General features: G+C 47.1%; 1 long non-coding RNA gene across 1 annotated transcript in view; it reads right to left on the bottom strand.

The window, feature by feature from the left end:
• Positions 1–10,730, bottom strand: part of LOC140407910 (uncharacterized) — a 67,287-nt gene extending 56,557 nt beyond the window's left edge. The window contains exon 1 of the long non-coding RNA XR_011939883.1: positions 10,634–10,730. This is a non-coding gene — a long non-coding RNA (uncharacterized lncRNA). The remainder of the gene's footprint in view (positions 1–10,633) is intronic.
• Positions 10,731–11,777: the final 1,047 nt, after the last annotated feature.

An 11,777-nucleotide genomic window follows, 5' to 3' on the forward strand; every position in this document is an offset into this window, starting at 1 on the left:
CTCAAAGCAAATTCTCCGCCCTGTCGCCGAACGTGATTTTGGCGTCGTCGGGGGGGGGGGGGGGGGGGCGGAAAATCCAGCCCTCTATTTCTTGATCGTATTTCTTGCAAAGGTATTGTATCTCGATTGCTTGTGCACCTGCCACCGTGAGCAGCAACACAATGCTCCTCTTGTCAGGCTGTGCCTGATGGCCAAGGGTTGAAACATGGAGCTTAAACTGCTGTTTGAAACGCACCAGTTTTCGTCTATGTTACCCGATACTTGAAGCTGGTGGGGTGCCTTTAAATGTTCCATCTTGATCTGCACCGTCGTTTATTGCGTTGAGTCGCCACAGGCCGTAATTTACCAGGCTGGTTGAAGAATCTTCCCTTTTTCATTCTTCGGCCGGTTTTACTTCGCCTTTTCTGCTGTTAGCTTTAAATGTTCAACGCTTCTGGTACCACGTTGTGTTCTGTTGCCTTGCTGTTGCAATGATGTTCACAGAACTGCTAGTGACTTAACTTGAATGATAGTTTCTTGATGAACACAATGGAAGTGTAACATACAGAATACTATACAGATTAAATTACTCTGGAACTATCCAATGTGTGAACTTACTACCAACTGGTGAGTCTGTCACATCACGTGACCAAGATCGTGCACCACCAGCTGGCTGGAAGACACATTGCTAACTGCATACAATACTATTCACAGACATATCACGACATAGAGGAGCAGATCATCCGCATAGAGTGAGACTCTATGCTCTCTGCCTCCTCTTCGCACCTCTTCCAACCTCTCGCATCTCGCAGGACGATCGCCAGGCGTTCAATTGCCAGGGCGTTGTGCCTCTGTGCAACTTGAAGTATTCAGAACTGGTGGTGTGGGCCTGAATATTTGCCATGGGGCGTTGTACAGGAGTTTCACCCACGAGGTGAACCCTGTCCCTAGCCCAAACCACTCCAGGACCTCTATGAGGTACTTCCAATCGACTCTGTCAAAGGCCTTTTCTGAGTCCAGGGAGACGGTCAGCTCTGGTGTTCTCTCAGTGTCACTTTCAGCAACTGTCCGATGTTCGCAGTTAGATTTCTACCCTTGACAAAGCCGGTCTGGTCCTTTGCGACCACTTCTGGTTCCAAACTGGCCAGCTTTATTTATGTAGGGAATCTGCTAATGATTTCTCCGCCCCCCCCCCTCATTGGGGAAGCTCATACTCCCAAAGGATTGTGGGATTGCCATTAGTCCCCAGCCAGTGGTAAGCAGGCAGGTTCTAACATCCCTCCCCCCGCAAAGTCCAAGGAATCCACCGAAGACCCTGGCGAAGGAGGGCATCGGACTCGTTTTGCCACAGGCCGGACACCATTTGCAAGAGGCGCTGGATCGGGCGGCGTGTAACGAGATGGAGAACGGCGCTTCCTGATGAACGGCGTAACGGTTGTACATCCATGGCCCGTGGGCCCGAGGATTCCCCCTCTGAGGCGTCCTGTGTCTCCATCTCGGAGTCAGAGTCCGCTGCCTCCGTCATCTCGGCGTCTCTATCTCCACGTGGTTCTGCAACGACCTGCGCAGGCTTTGAGTGCGGCACCATAGGAAGATTGTGAGGAATACTTTCCACTGTGTCTGGTCTCTTGTGGCTGTAGAAATGAGCTCCAGGGGCGGGGAATCTTTGGAAGGGATGGTCTTTTGGCCAAACATGGTCTACATGCTTGCGCTGGAGACGATCCTGGGCTTGCACCTGGTAATAGATAGGGCCCATTTGGCGATAGATAACGCCAGGGACCCACTGGGCACCACCAGCAAAATTCCGAACGAACAATGGGTCACCGGGCGCAAACTGCCGAATCGGCCGATGCCAAGAAAAACCATGTCCCTGCCGCTCTTGTGTGTGGCGTACTTTTGCGCCAATGTCTGGGAAAAGCATGCTAAGGCGGATGTGAAGTCTCCGGCCCATTAGGAGTTCCATGGGAGCTACCCCAGTCACTGTATGTGGGGTGGTCCTATATGAAAACAAAAAACGAGCCAGTCTTGTGTCCATCGACCCGGAAGACTGCTTCTTTAGGCCTCGTTTGAATGTCTGCACTGCGCGCTCTGCCAACCCATTTGAAGTCGGGTGGTATGGGGCGGTGCGGATATGGCGTATGCCGTTCATCTTCATGAACCTCGCAAACTCCTCACTTGTGAACTGAGTGCCATTGTCCGTGACCAGCACCTTGGGAAGGCCATGCGTACGGAAAGACAAACGCATCTTCTCAATTGTTGCGCAGGACGTTGTGCCTACCATCTTATGCACCTCTAACCATTTAGACTGGGCATCGCTTAATAGAAGGAACATGGATCCTTGAAAAGGGCGGGCAAAAACCGCATGTAAGCGCGACCAAGGCCGCCCTGGCTATTCCCAGTGATGTAGTGGCCGGCGGAAGCTTCTGATGCTCCTGGCAAATGGAGCAGTTTTGGGCCACCTTCTCAATGTCGGTGTCGAGGCCTGGCCACCTGACTTAACTCCGGGCCAACATTTTCATTTTGGTCACACCCGGATGCTCATTGTGCAAATCTCTTAGTATCAGCTCCCTTTTTCCGGGACAATCACACGCGTCCCCCACAAAAGGATACCGTCTTCCATGCTAAATTCGGACAGCTTGGAGGAAAATGCCCGCAACTCGCCTGGGAGCTGTCTATGCTGCCCACCATACAGGACTATGTGCCGAACCTTTGACAGGACTGGCTCCGTCTGGGTCCACTCACAAATCTGTGATGCCGTGACAAGCGAGGTGTCCATAAAATTTAAGGTTACAACGACCTCACCGGTCGTGGGGGTCGACATGGGGCCAGTCGATAAAGGCAATCGGCTCAGTGCATCGGCATTCGTTATGTGGGTTCCTGGTTTGTGCTCCAGAGAATACTCGTAGGCAGCGAGCAACAAAGCCCAGCGCTGGATCCGTGCGGAAGCAATGGGCGGTATTGGCTTATCCTCTCGGAAAAGACCCAGCAGAGGCATATGATCAGTCACGATAGTGAAGTGGCGGCCATACACGTACTGGTGGAGTTGTTTCACCGCAAGAAACACCGCCAGGTCCTCCTTCTCGATCTGCGCGTACTTCTTTTGAAAATGAAAATCGCTTATTGTCACGAGTAGGCTTCAATGCAGTTACTGTGAAAAGCCTCTAGTCGCCACTTTCCGGCGCCTGTTCGGGAAGGCTGGTACGGGAATTTAACCGTGCTGCTGGCCTGCCTTGGTCTGCTTGAAAAGCCAGCGATTTAGCCCAGTGAGCTAAACCAGCCTTTTCCGCTGCAGTCAGTGTGCGGGAGGTGAAAGCTATCGGCCGCTCGGCCCCGTACTCCATCTTGTGAGACAGGACGGCCCCAATACCATAAAGGGATGCATCACATGTGATTAGCAAAGGCTTTCAGGGTGATAGTGGGTTAGTAACCCAGACAACGACAATTGTTGTTTTACCCGCCGGAAAGCGGTTTCTTGCGGCTGACCCCAAACCCAAGTGTGATTCTTCTTTAGCAGAAGGTGCAACGGGGCCAGCGAGGTTTACAGATTGGAACTTCCCGTAATAGTTTACGAGGTCGAGAAAAGAACGAAGATGCGAAGTGTCAGTCGGGGTGGGGGCCTGTTGAGTTGCCCGCACCTTCTCTGCGATGGGGTGCAAACCTTTGCGGTCCACCTGATAACCCAAGTAGACTACTTCCTTCACCTGAAAGACGCACTTTGTGCAACGTAAACGGACTCCAGCCTCCGAAAAGCGTCTAAGGACAGCCTCCAAATTTTCCAAATGTTCCTGCTCTGACGTCCCTGTCATCAAAACGTTGTCTATGTAGACAGCGACACGCGGTAAACCTCTCAAAATGCCCTCCATGACGCGTTGAAAAATAGCGCAGGCAGAGGATACCCCAAAGGGCAACCGTGCATATTCATACAGGCCTATTAATCATTACATATGGCCGGGAGGCAGGGTCCAGCTCCAAGTGTAGGTAGGCGTGACTCATACCTAATTTTGTGAACGAGAGTCCGCCTGCAAGCTTCGCGTAGAGATCCTCTATGCGAGGCATTGGATATTGGTCGAGCCATATTCACTGTAAGTTTATAGACACCGCACAAGCGGACTGTGGCATCTGGCTTCATTATAGGTACCATTGGTGCTGCCCAGTCAGCGAAACGGACGGGCCTGATAATATCCAAAGTCTCCAAACAAGTGAGCTCCCCTTCCACTTTCTCGAGCAAGGCATAAGGCACTGGGCGCGCCCAGAAATAGCGCGGCGTGGCTCCTGGCTCGACTTGGATACGGGCTATGGACCCTTTCATTTTCCCCAAACAGGGCTGGAATACATCTGGGTACCGTCCTAGCACCTCAGTCAATCTTCCAGAAACTGTTTGGAGGATGTGCTGCCACTGCAGTCGCAAATGGCGCAACCAGTCCCGACCCAACAGGCTGGGCCCGTGGCCGCGCACCACGATAAGTGGGAAACGCCGCTCTTGGCGTCCATAAACAACAGGGGTCATCGTAGTTCCTGCAATGTCCAATAGTTCCCCCGTATAGGTGGACATGGCTCCTCATCCATTGGTTCTGGAGAAGTCTCCTTTCGGGGAGGAATGTCCGACGGCCACTGGCGTCGATCCGGACGTTGCCTCGCCCAAGGTACCGCAGGGGTGCGGGGGGTCGCTTTCGGATGGAAGGGGCTGCGCCCCAAGGCGTGCACCTCCATTCCCTGTAGCTCCTGTACTCCCCATTCTGCGCTCTCTCGGGACAATACTATTTGAATGGCCTGTTGAAAAGTCAATGTTGGCTCAGCTAACAACTTTCTCTGGGTGGCCGCATTGTTAATACCGCAAACCAAACGGTCGCGTAACATTTCTGACAAGGCCTCACCATAGTCACAGTACTCTGCAATCCTGCGTAGTCTGGATAGAAAGTCGGCAAGAGATTCTCCTGGGGTCCTCTCAGCGGTATTAAACCGGTAACGCTGGACTATCGTGGACGGGGTTGGGTTAAAATGTTGCCCCACTAAGTTCATCAAACGTTTTGGTGTCCGGCGCAGCTGGGTACGTAAGGCTCCTAATCACCCCAAACGTATGCGGGCCGCAGGCAGTGAGCCATATGACCACCTGGCGCTCGTTTTCGGTGATGTTGTTTGCCCAGAAATAGTAACGCATCCGTTCTGCGTACTGGTTCCAGCTTTGCAGCGCAGCGTCAAAAACATCCAAACGTCCATACAGAGGCATGGTGTAATAGAGATTCCAACCTGTATCCAACTAAAATCCAGGGTGGTGGCTTCAGCAGTGTAGATAGCTATTCACTTTAACCCTCGTCGCCAGTTTTGTGAGGGCCACGAAGAATCCAGCACGAGTTGAAGGATAGAAAGAAATAACATTTATTTACAATAACATATATATATATATATATATATATATAGCATCTCCCTTGCTGCTCACTCTCCTCCAGCCAGTTCCAAACTGGCCAGCTTTATTTATGCAGGGAATCTGCTAATGATTTCTCCACCCCCCCCCCATTGGGTAAGCTCCCAAAGGATTGTGGGATTGCCATTAGTCCCCAGCCAGTGGTAAGTAGGCAGGTTATAACACTCCCATAGGTGCAAATCTTTTGTAGAAGTCCGCCGGGAACCCATCCGTTCCGGGCGCATTCCCCGCCTACATGTTTGATGTTCTCCATGACCTCTCCTGGTCCTCGGTCCTATTGGTGCTTCCAGTTCCCTCCAGCTACCATCCCGCACGACTCGCAGGTCCAGTCCTTCATAGAATTATAGAATTTACTGTGCAGAAGGAGGCCATTCTGCCCATCAAGTCTGCACTGGGCCTTGGAAAGAGCACTCCACCCAAGGCCATGCCTCCACCCCATCCCCGTAACCCAGTAACCCCATCTAACCATTTTTGGACACTAAGGGCAATTTATCACAGCAAATCCACCTAACCTGCATATCTTTGGACTGTAGGAGGAAACCGGAGCACCCGGAGGAAACCCACGCAAACACGGGGAGAACGTGCAGACTCTATTCAATTCCTGATGTAGTGAGAACTCATGTGGAAGAGCAGAGGGTTAAAACTACGAGGTTAGCAGCAGAAATGGCAGATGATTATGAATGAATTCATAAATCAAAGCTTGGTTCCCGACATCAGTTTCAGCCCGTGAGGGATAGAAACTGGGGACATGAGAAATACTCAAGTGGTAAAGGTAAAGGATATCTGATGGGAGATAATAAGGAGAGTGTACCTCAGACTAAAAAGGAAATCCAGGAGGGTGGAAAATAAATGAAAAGTTTCAAATGTTTTCACTGTAATAAACCAGGCCATGTAAAGTCACAGTGTGGAAGAAAAGCACTGGGAAGGCTGATGTGGTGAAACAGGATAAGACAGTGGGGTTTGTTAAAGTGGTAAAGGAAAGCCCAAGTGAAGCGAAGGAGGTGCAAAAGATTGTACAGCCTGGTCAAGAGGTGATTGATAAGAAGGTGCCAGATGTCTTTAAAGAATTTACTTGTGTGGGTAAAGTTTACTCATGTATCAGGAGGAGCAGGTAAAGAGGTCACAATTTTAAGAGATACGGGAGCTCGTCAATCTTTAATGGTAAGAGATGAGGAGTTATGTAGTTTGGGAAGAATGTTGCCAGAAAAAGTGGTAATATGTGGAATTCAGGGTGAGAGGAGTAGTGTTCAATTATATAAGGTAAGGTTGGAAAGTCCAGTGAAGAGGGGTGAAGTGGTAGTAGGAGTAATAGAGAAACTATCTTGTCCAGGAATACAGTTTATCTTGGGTAATGATATAGCTGGATCGCAGGTGGGAGTGATGCCTACTGTGGTTGATAAGCCAGTGGAAAATCAGACAACTGAAGTGTTGAAGGACGAATATCCTGGGATTTTTCCGGATTGTGTAGTAACAAGGTCGCAAAGTCACAGGTTAAGACAAGAGGAGAAATCAAAGAGTGAAGATGAAGTTGAAGTGTAATTATCAAAAACAATTTTTGATCAGATGGTTTAAAAAGAACAAGAACAGGTGGAGGAAGAGGTGGATATTTTTAGTTCAGGAAAATTGGTGGAGTTACAACAAAAAGATGTAGAAATAAACAGATGTATCAGAACGCATACACGGAAGAGGAATCTGCGTGTATACCAGTGTTATTACCGTAAAGGTGATGTTTTGATGAGAAAATGGAGACCTTTACAGATGCAGGCGGATGAAAAGTGGGCAGATGTTCATCAAGTAGTATTGCCGGTAGGGTATAGAAAGGAGGTGTTGTGAGTTGCACATGAGGTACCAGTGGGAGGTCATTTGGGACTAAGGAAAACTCAAGCTAAAATCCAGAAATATTTTTATTGGCCTGGACTACATAAAGATGTAGTTAAATTTTGTCAATCATGTCACACATGTCAAGTGATAGGGAAACCTCAAGCAGTGATAAAACCAGCACCCTTAATACCCATTTGATGAACCTTTTACAAGGGTCCTAATTGATTGCATAGGACCGCTTCCTAAAACAAAAAGTGGGAATCAATATCTTATGACGATAATGGATGTGTCTTCTAGGTTTCCAGAGGCCATTCCAATACGTAATATTACAGCTAAAAAGATTGTGGAGGAGTTACTTAAATTCTTTACTAGATATGGACTACCCACAGAAATACAGTCGGATCAAGGATCAAATTTTACCTCAAGTATTCAAAGAAGGCATTGATAGCTCAGGAATAAAACAATTTAAATCAACTACATACCATCCAGAATCACAGGGAGCATTAGAAAGGTGGCATCAGACATTAAAGACAATGTTGAGGGCTTATTGTCAAGATTATCCAGAGGATTGGGATAAAGGAATTCCATTCGTACTGTTTGCAATTAGGGATGCACCTAATGAGTCAACCAAATTCAGTCCTTTTGAACTAATTTTTAGTCATGAGGTAAGAGGACCACTTAAGTTATTGTTATCACATGGGCAAGTTTGTGGAGATAAATTGGGAAGTACTAAAATGGCTATACATGATGTAGATGTGGGAAATGCTGTTCCAATCAAACAACATCCATAAAGACTTAACCCGTTAAAATTGGCACAGGTTAACAAAGAGATTGCGAGTATGCTTAAAAATGGCTTAAAATAGCCAATGGAGCTCACCCATAGTGATGGTACCTAAACCAGACGGTACCCAACGGTTGTGTGTGGACTATAAAAAGATTAATGCAGTTACAAGAACGGACTCTTATCCTATCCCACGTTTGGAGGATTGCATTGAGAAAGTGGGACAAACAGCTTTTATTTCCAAACTGGATTTACTTAAAGGTTACTGGCAGGTACTTTTATCCAAAAGGGCGAAGGAGATTTCAGCTTTTGTGACTCCAGATGGTATATACCAATTCAAAGTTATGCCATTTGGCATGAGAAACGCCCTAGCCACATTTCAACGGTTAACTAACAAAGTCGTTTCAGGATTACCCAATTGTGCGGTATATATCGACGATCTGGTAACTTTCAGCCAGACATGGAAAGAACATTTAAAACATCTGATGGAGTTAATCGATCAACTTCAGGAGGCGGGTTTGGTGATAAACCTAGCCAAAAGTGAATTTGGAAAAGCCCAAGTCACTTTCCTTGGCCATACAATCGGACAGGGTCGAATGGTCACATGGGATGTGAAACCAACAGATATTGAGGAGTTTTCAATACCCTCAAGATGAAGGGATATAATGCGATTTCTTGGCATGAGTGGATTTGATTGAACATTTGTGCAAAGGTATTGTAGCGTGATTGCTCCACTGATGGATTTGCTGAAGAAACGTCAAAAATTTTGGTGGACAGCGGAGTTTCAACAGGCATTTGACTGCCTGAAAGCTGTGATAACCAATGCTCCTGTGTTGGAGAATTACAAGGGACTCTGTGATCAGATTGAACTAAAGTATCTGACTTTAAAGAGACATGCCGAGGCGTAGAGAAATGGATGGATCGTGCAGACACCTTCTTGTTCAAAGAGACTGTCAATCGAGAAGGATTCCAGTTGGAGGAAGAAGAAATAAAATGGACTATATTATTATACCTGTTCGCGTGTGTTGTGTTTTGAAACTAAAAAGTATATTTACGGTGTGCATTTCTTAGAGGATAATGTAAAGGTGAAAAATGAAACCATCTTGAAGGTGATGATTTATTTTTTTTTCTTGGGGGTGGTGTCATGACAATGTCGCTTTAAGAAATGTTTGGCTGCTCATGTTACTGCAGTGATGTCAGAGTGCAGGTGAAGCTGAGCTCTGGCTCTGCTTTTTAGTTTCACTTTGAGAAAAACTTGTGTATGCCTCTGTTTTTTTGGTTTCGTTTTCAGTGTTGGAGCTGAAGCCAGGCAACTGTTGTTCTCTCTGTCATGAAAAGACTATCTCTTGATCATTTGGTGAATTCAGAATTATAAATGTTTTCAGTAGTGAATGTAAACCTGATGTGCTTCTGTTAAAAGGTGTTTCTTTTGTCTTCTGGATGTTGTTTGGGAAGTTATTAAGGATTACTTAGTGTTGTATTCTTTGGGGTTGTATTTGAATTGATGGTTGCTAAGATGTTAACTGTATGTTTTAAAAAGGTTAATTTGAGTTCATAGAATAAACATTGTTTTGCTTAAAAAATACTTTTCCATTTCTGCTGCACCACACCTGTCCAGTGGGCTGTGTGCTCCCCATATCACAATCTATTAAAAGTTGTGGGTCAGGTGAACTCCATGATACACTTTGGGGTTCTCTAAACCCTGGCCCATATCACTTGTGTTCGTATATGTAACTTCCAGTATGCACAAAAGTGCCACACTGCAATCCTAATTGATGATTTTAAATTGGTTAACCAATAATTGTTTTTGGAGTTCAGTTGTCAACCAATGAGCACCTCTCTTATACAGTATAATGATGTTGGGCTGAATTCTCCAATTCTGGGGCTATATCCCCACGCCGGCGTGGGGACGGTTTACGCCAGGAAAACCGGTGCTGAACGGCCACCAATTCCCCATTTTGCTTGGGGCTAGAAGGACAACAGCCTAGAGCACCCATCTCTAGTTGCCGGTGCGCCCCAGTGAATTGCCGGGTCCATGGCCGTGCATGTGCGTGGCGGTGGTCTGCAGCGGTCGCGCCATGCTTCATGGCAGAGGCTGCTTGCGGACCCGGCCCGCAGAATAGTCTTCCCCTTTGGCCGGCTTGCGCGCCCCAGATCACCCCCCCACAGTGCCCCCAGCCCCGAATCATGTCCCCCCGGACTGCGGATCCGCCCTCCCCCAACTGTGGCGGCGCTGAACTGAGTCCGCAGCTGCCACGCTGTGTTCCCGACGGGTGAGACCATGAGAGACCCACACCGTTGGGAACTCGGCCGGTCGGGGACGGAGCATCGGGGGCGGCCTCAGCCAATGGCCTCAGGCCATCGATATGTGGCGCCGCGTACTCGCAGGGGATGGAGCTTCACGAAAGCGGCGACGTCCCCGATTTCATCGCGAATTTGGATTCTCCGTCCGTTCGTCGAACACGATTTCGGCGTTGGCGACCGGAGAATCCAGCCCGTCGTTTCCCCGACTTAGGTATTCTTGCGATTGTCCTGATGAGTGTAAGACAAAAAGCTTCAACAAAATGTATTTTTTTAGCACAACGCAAGTTCACTTATTAAATATAACTTTACTTAATTGAAAGGCCTACCTGTTTCTGTCTGTGACTGTTGCCGTACAAGTTTGAATAGTTTCAAAGATACTGTTGATTTCAGACCAACAGTGCCATGTCTCTGAGACTGTGCTTGTTCAATATTCTGTGCTGTATTCGTAATAATCTGGTATTCGTGCTGTTGGTGAATGCTGCAAAGATTTTAGATGCAGTTTCATTAGACCTAACTCCTAGAGGGTAACTGAAATATGTCAAATAGTCTTCTCCATAAAACATTTACCAGTAAACCTCAATCAAATCAGCAAACAATACAATTGGGGAAACATATTCCTAATATCACTTTATAATTTTGCACTGCAGCAGTTTAAAATCATTCTCAGACATAGACATTCAAGGACAATCAGCTAAGATAAATACTTTCACAATTCATAAGTAAAGCTGAAGTATCAGAAGTAGGTACAGAACTCACCCAAATTTCAGCATGTTGCTTGCACCCAATCTTCCTAGTCAGTTCAATATTGTAAATAATCACAGGTACACATGGGCAAGGAGCAGACTAGTGGTTTCAGTGGAATTGTATATTTGAGTAAAATTTTACGGCATGCGGACAATTAAATTATGTCAATATTTAGCAGAAAAAATGCTGCAGCCTCGGAAAAGGCTCATGGGAATTGTGGCCCTTTGGCAGCATTTGCCAATGCTGAAGTTGAAGATGGCTTAAGAAGTGAAAGGAAAAATTAAAGTGCAAAGCAATCAAAGTGCAGACATGAGTCTGTAGGCAAGTGGCATATCAGCCCAGCACCCATCCTAGGCATGCTAGGCCTATGAATGTGAGTTGGTGGGCCACGGAGAAGTAAGTGCAGACGCTGCAAAACTTCGGGACCCAGCATTAGGGAGAGGTCAAGCTCTGTGTTTTAAATGGAATTTCCTGTAATCCAGACTGGACAGCCCGAGCTGCAGATTTAAAAAAATTAGAAAATGTTACAAAGTATCCTCGAGGAGCCGAATGGCATACTCCTGCTCATAATATGTATGTTTGTATCTCATTCTGGAATGGATTATATATTTTTTTAATTATTAATTTATGAGATGCTCATCTTGCTGGCTAGGCCAGCATTTATTGCCCATCCCGTTTACCTTCTTGAACCGCTGCAGTCCCTGAGGTGTAGGTACACCTACAGTG

The sequence above is a fragment of the Scyliorhinus torazame genome, chromosome 2 (assembly GCF_047496885.1).
Source record: "Scyliorhinus torazame isolate Kashiwa2021f chromosome 2, sScyTor2.1, whole genome shotgun sequence".
Lineage (NCBI taxonomy): Eukaryota > Metazoa > Chordata > Chondrichthyes > Carcharhiniformes > Scyliorhinidae > Scyliorhinus > Scyliorhinus torazame.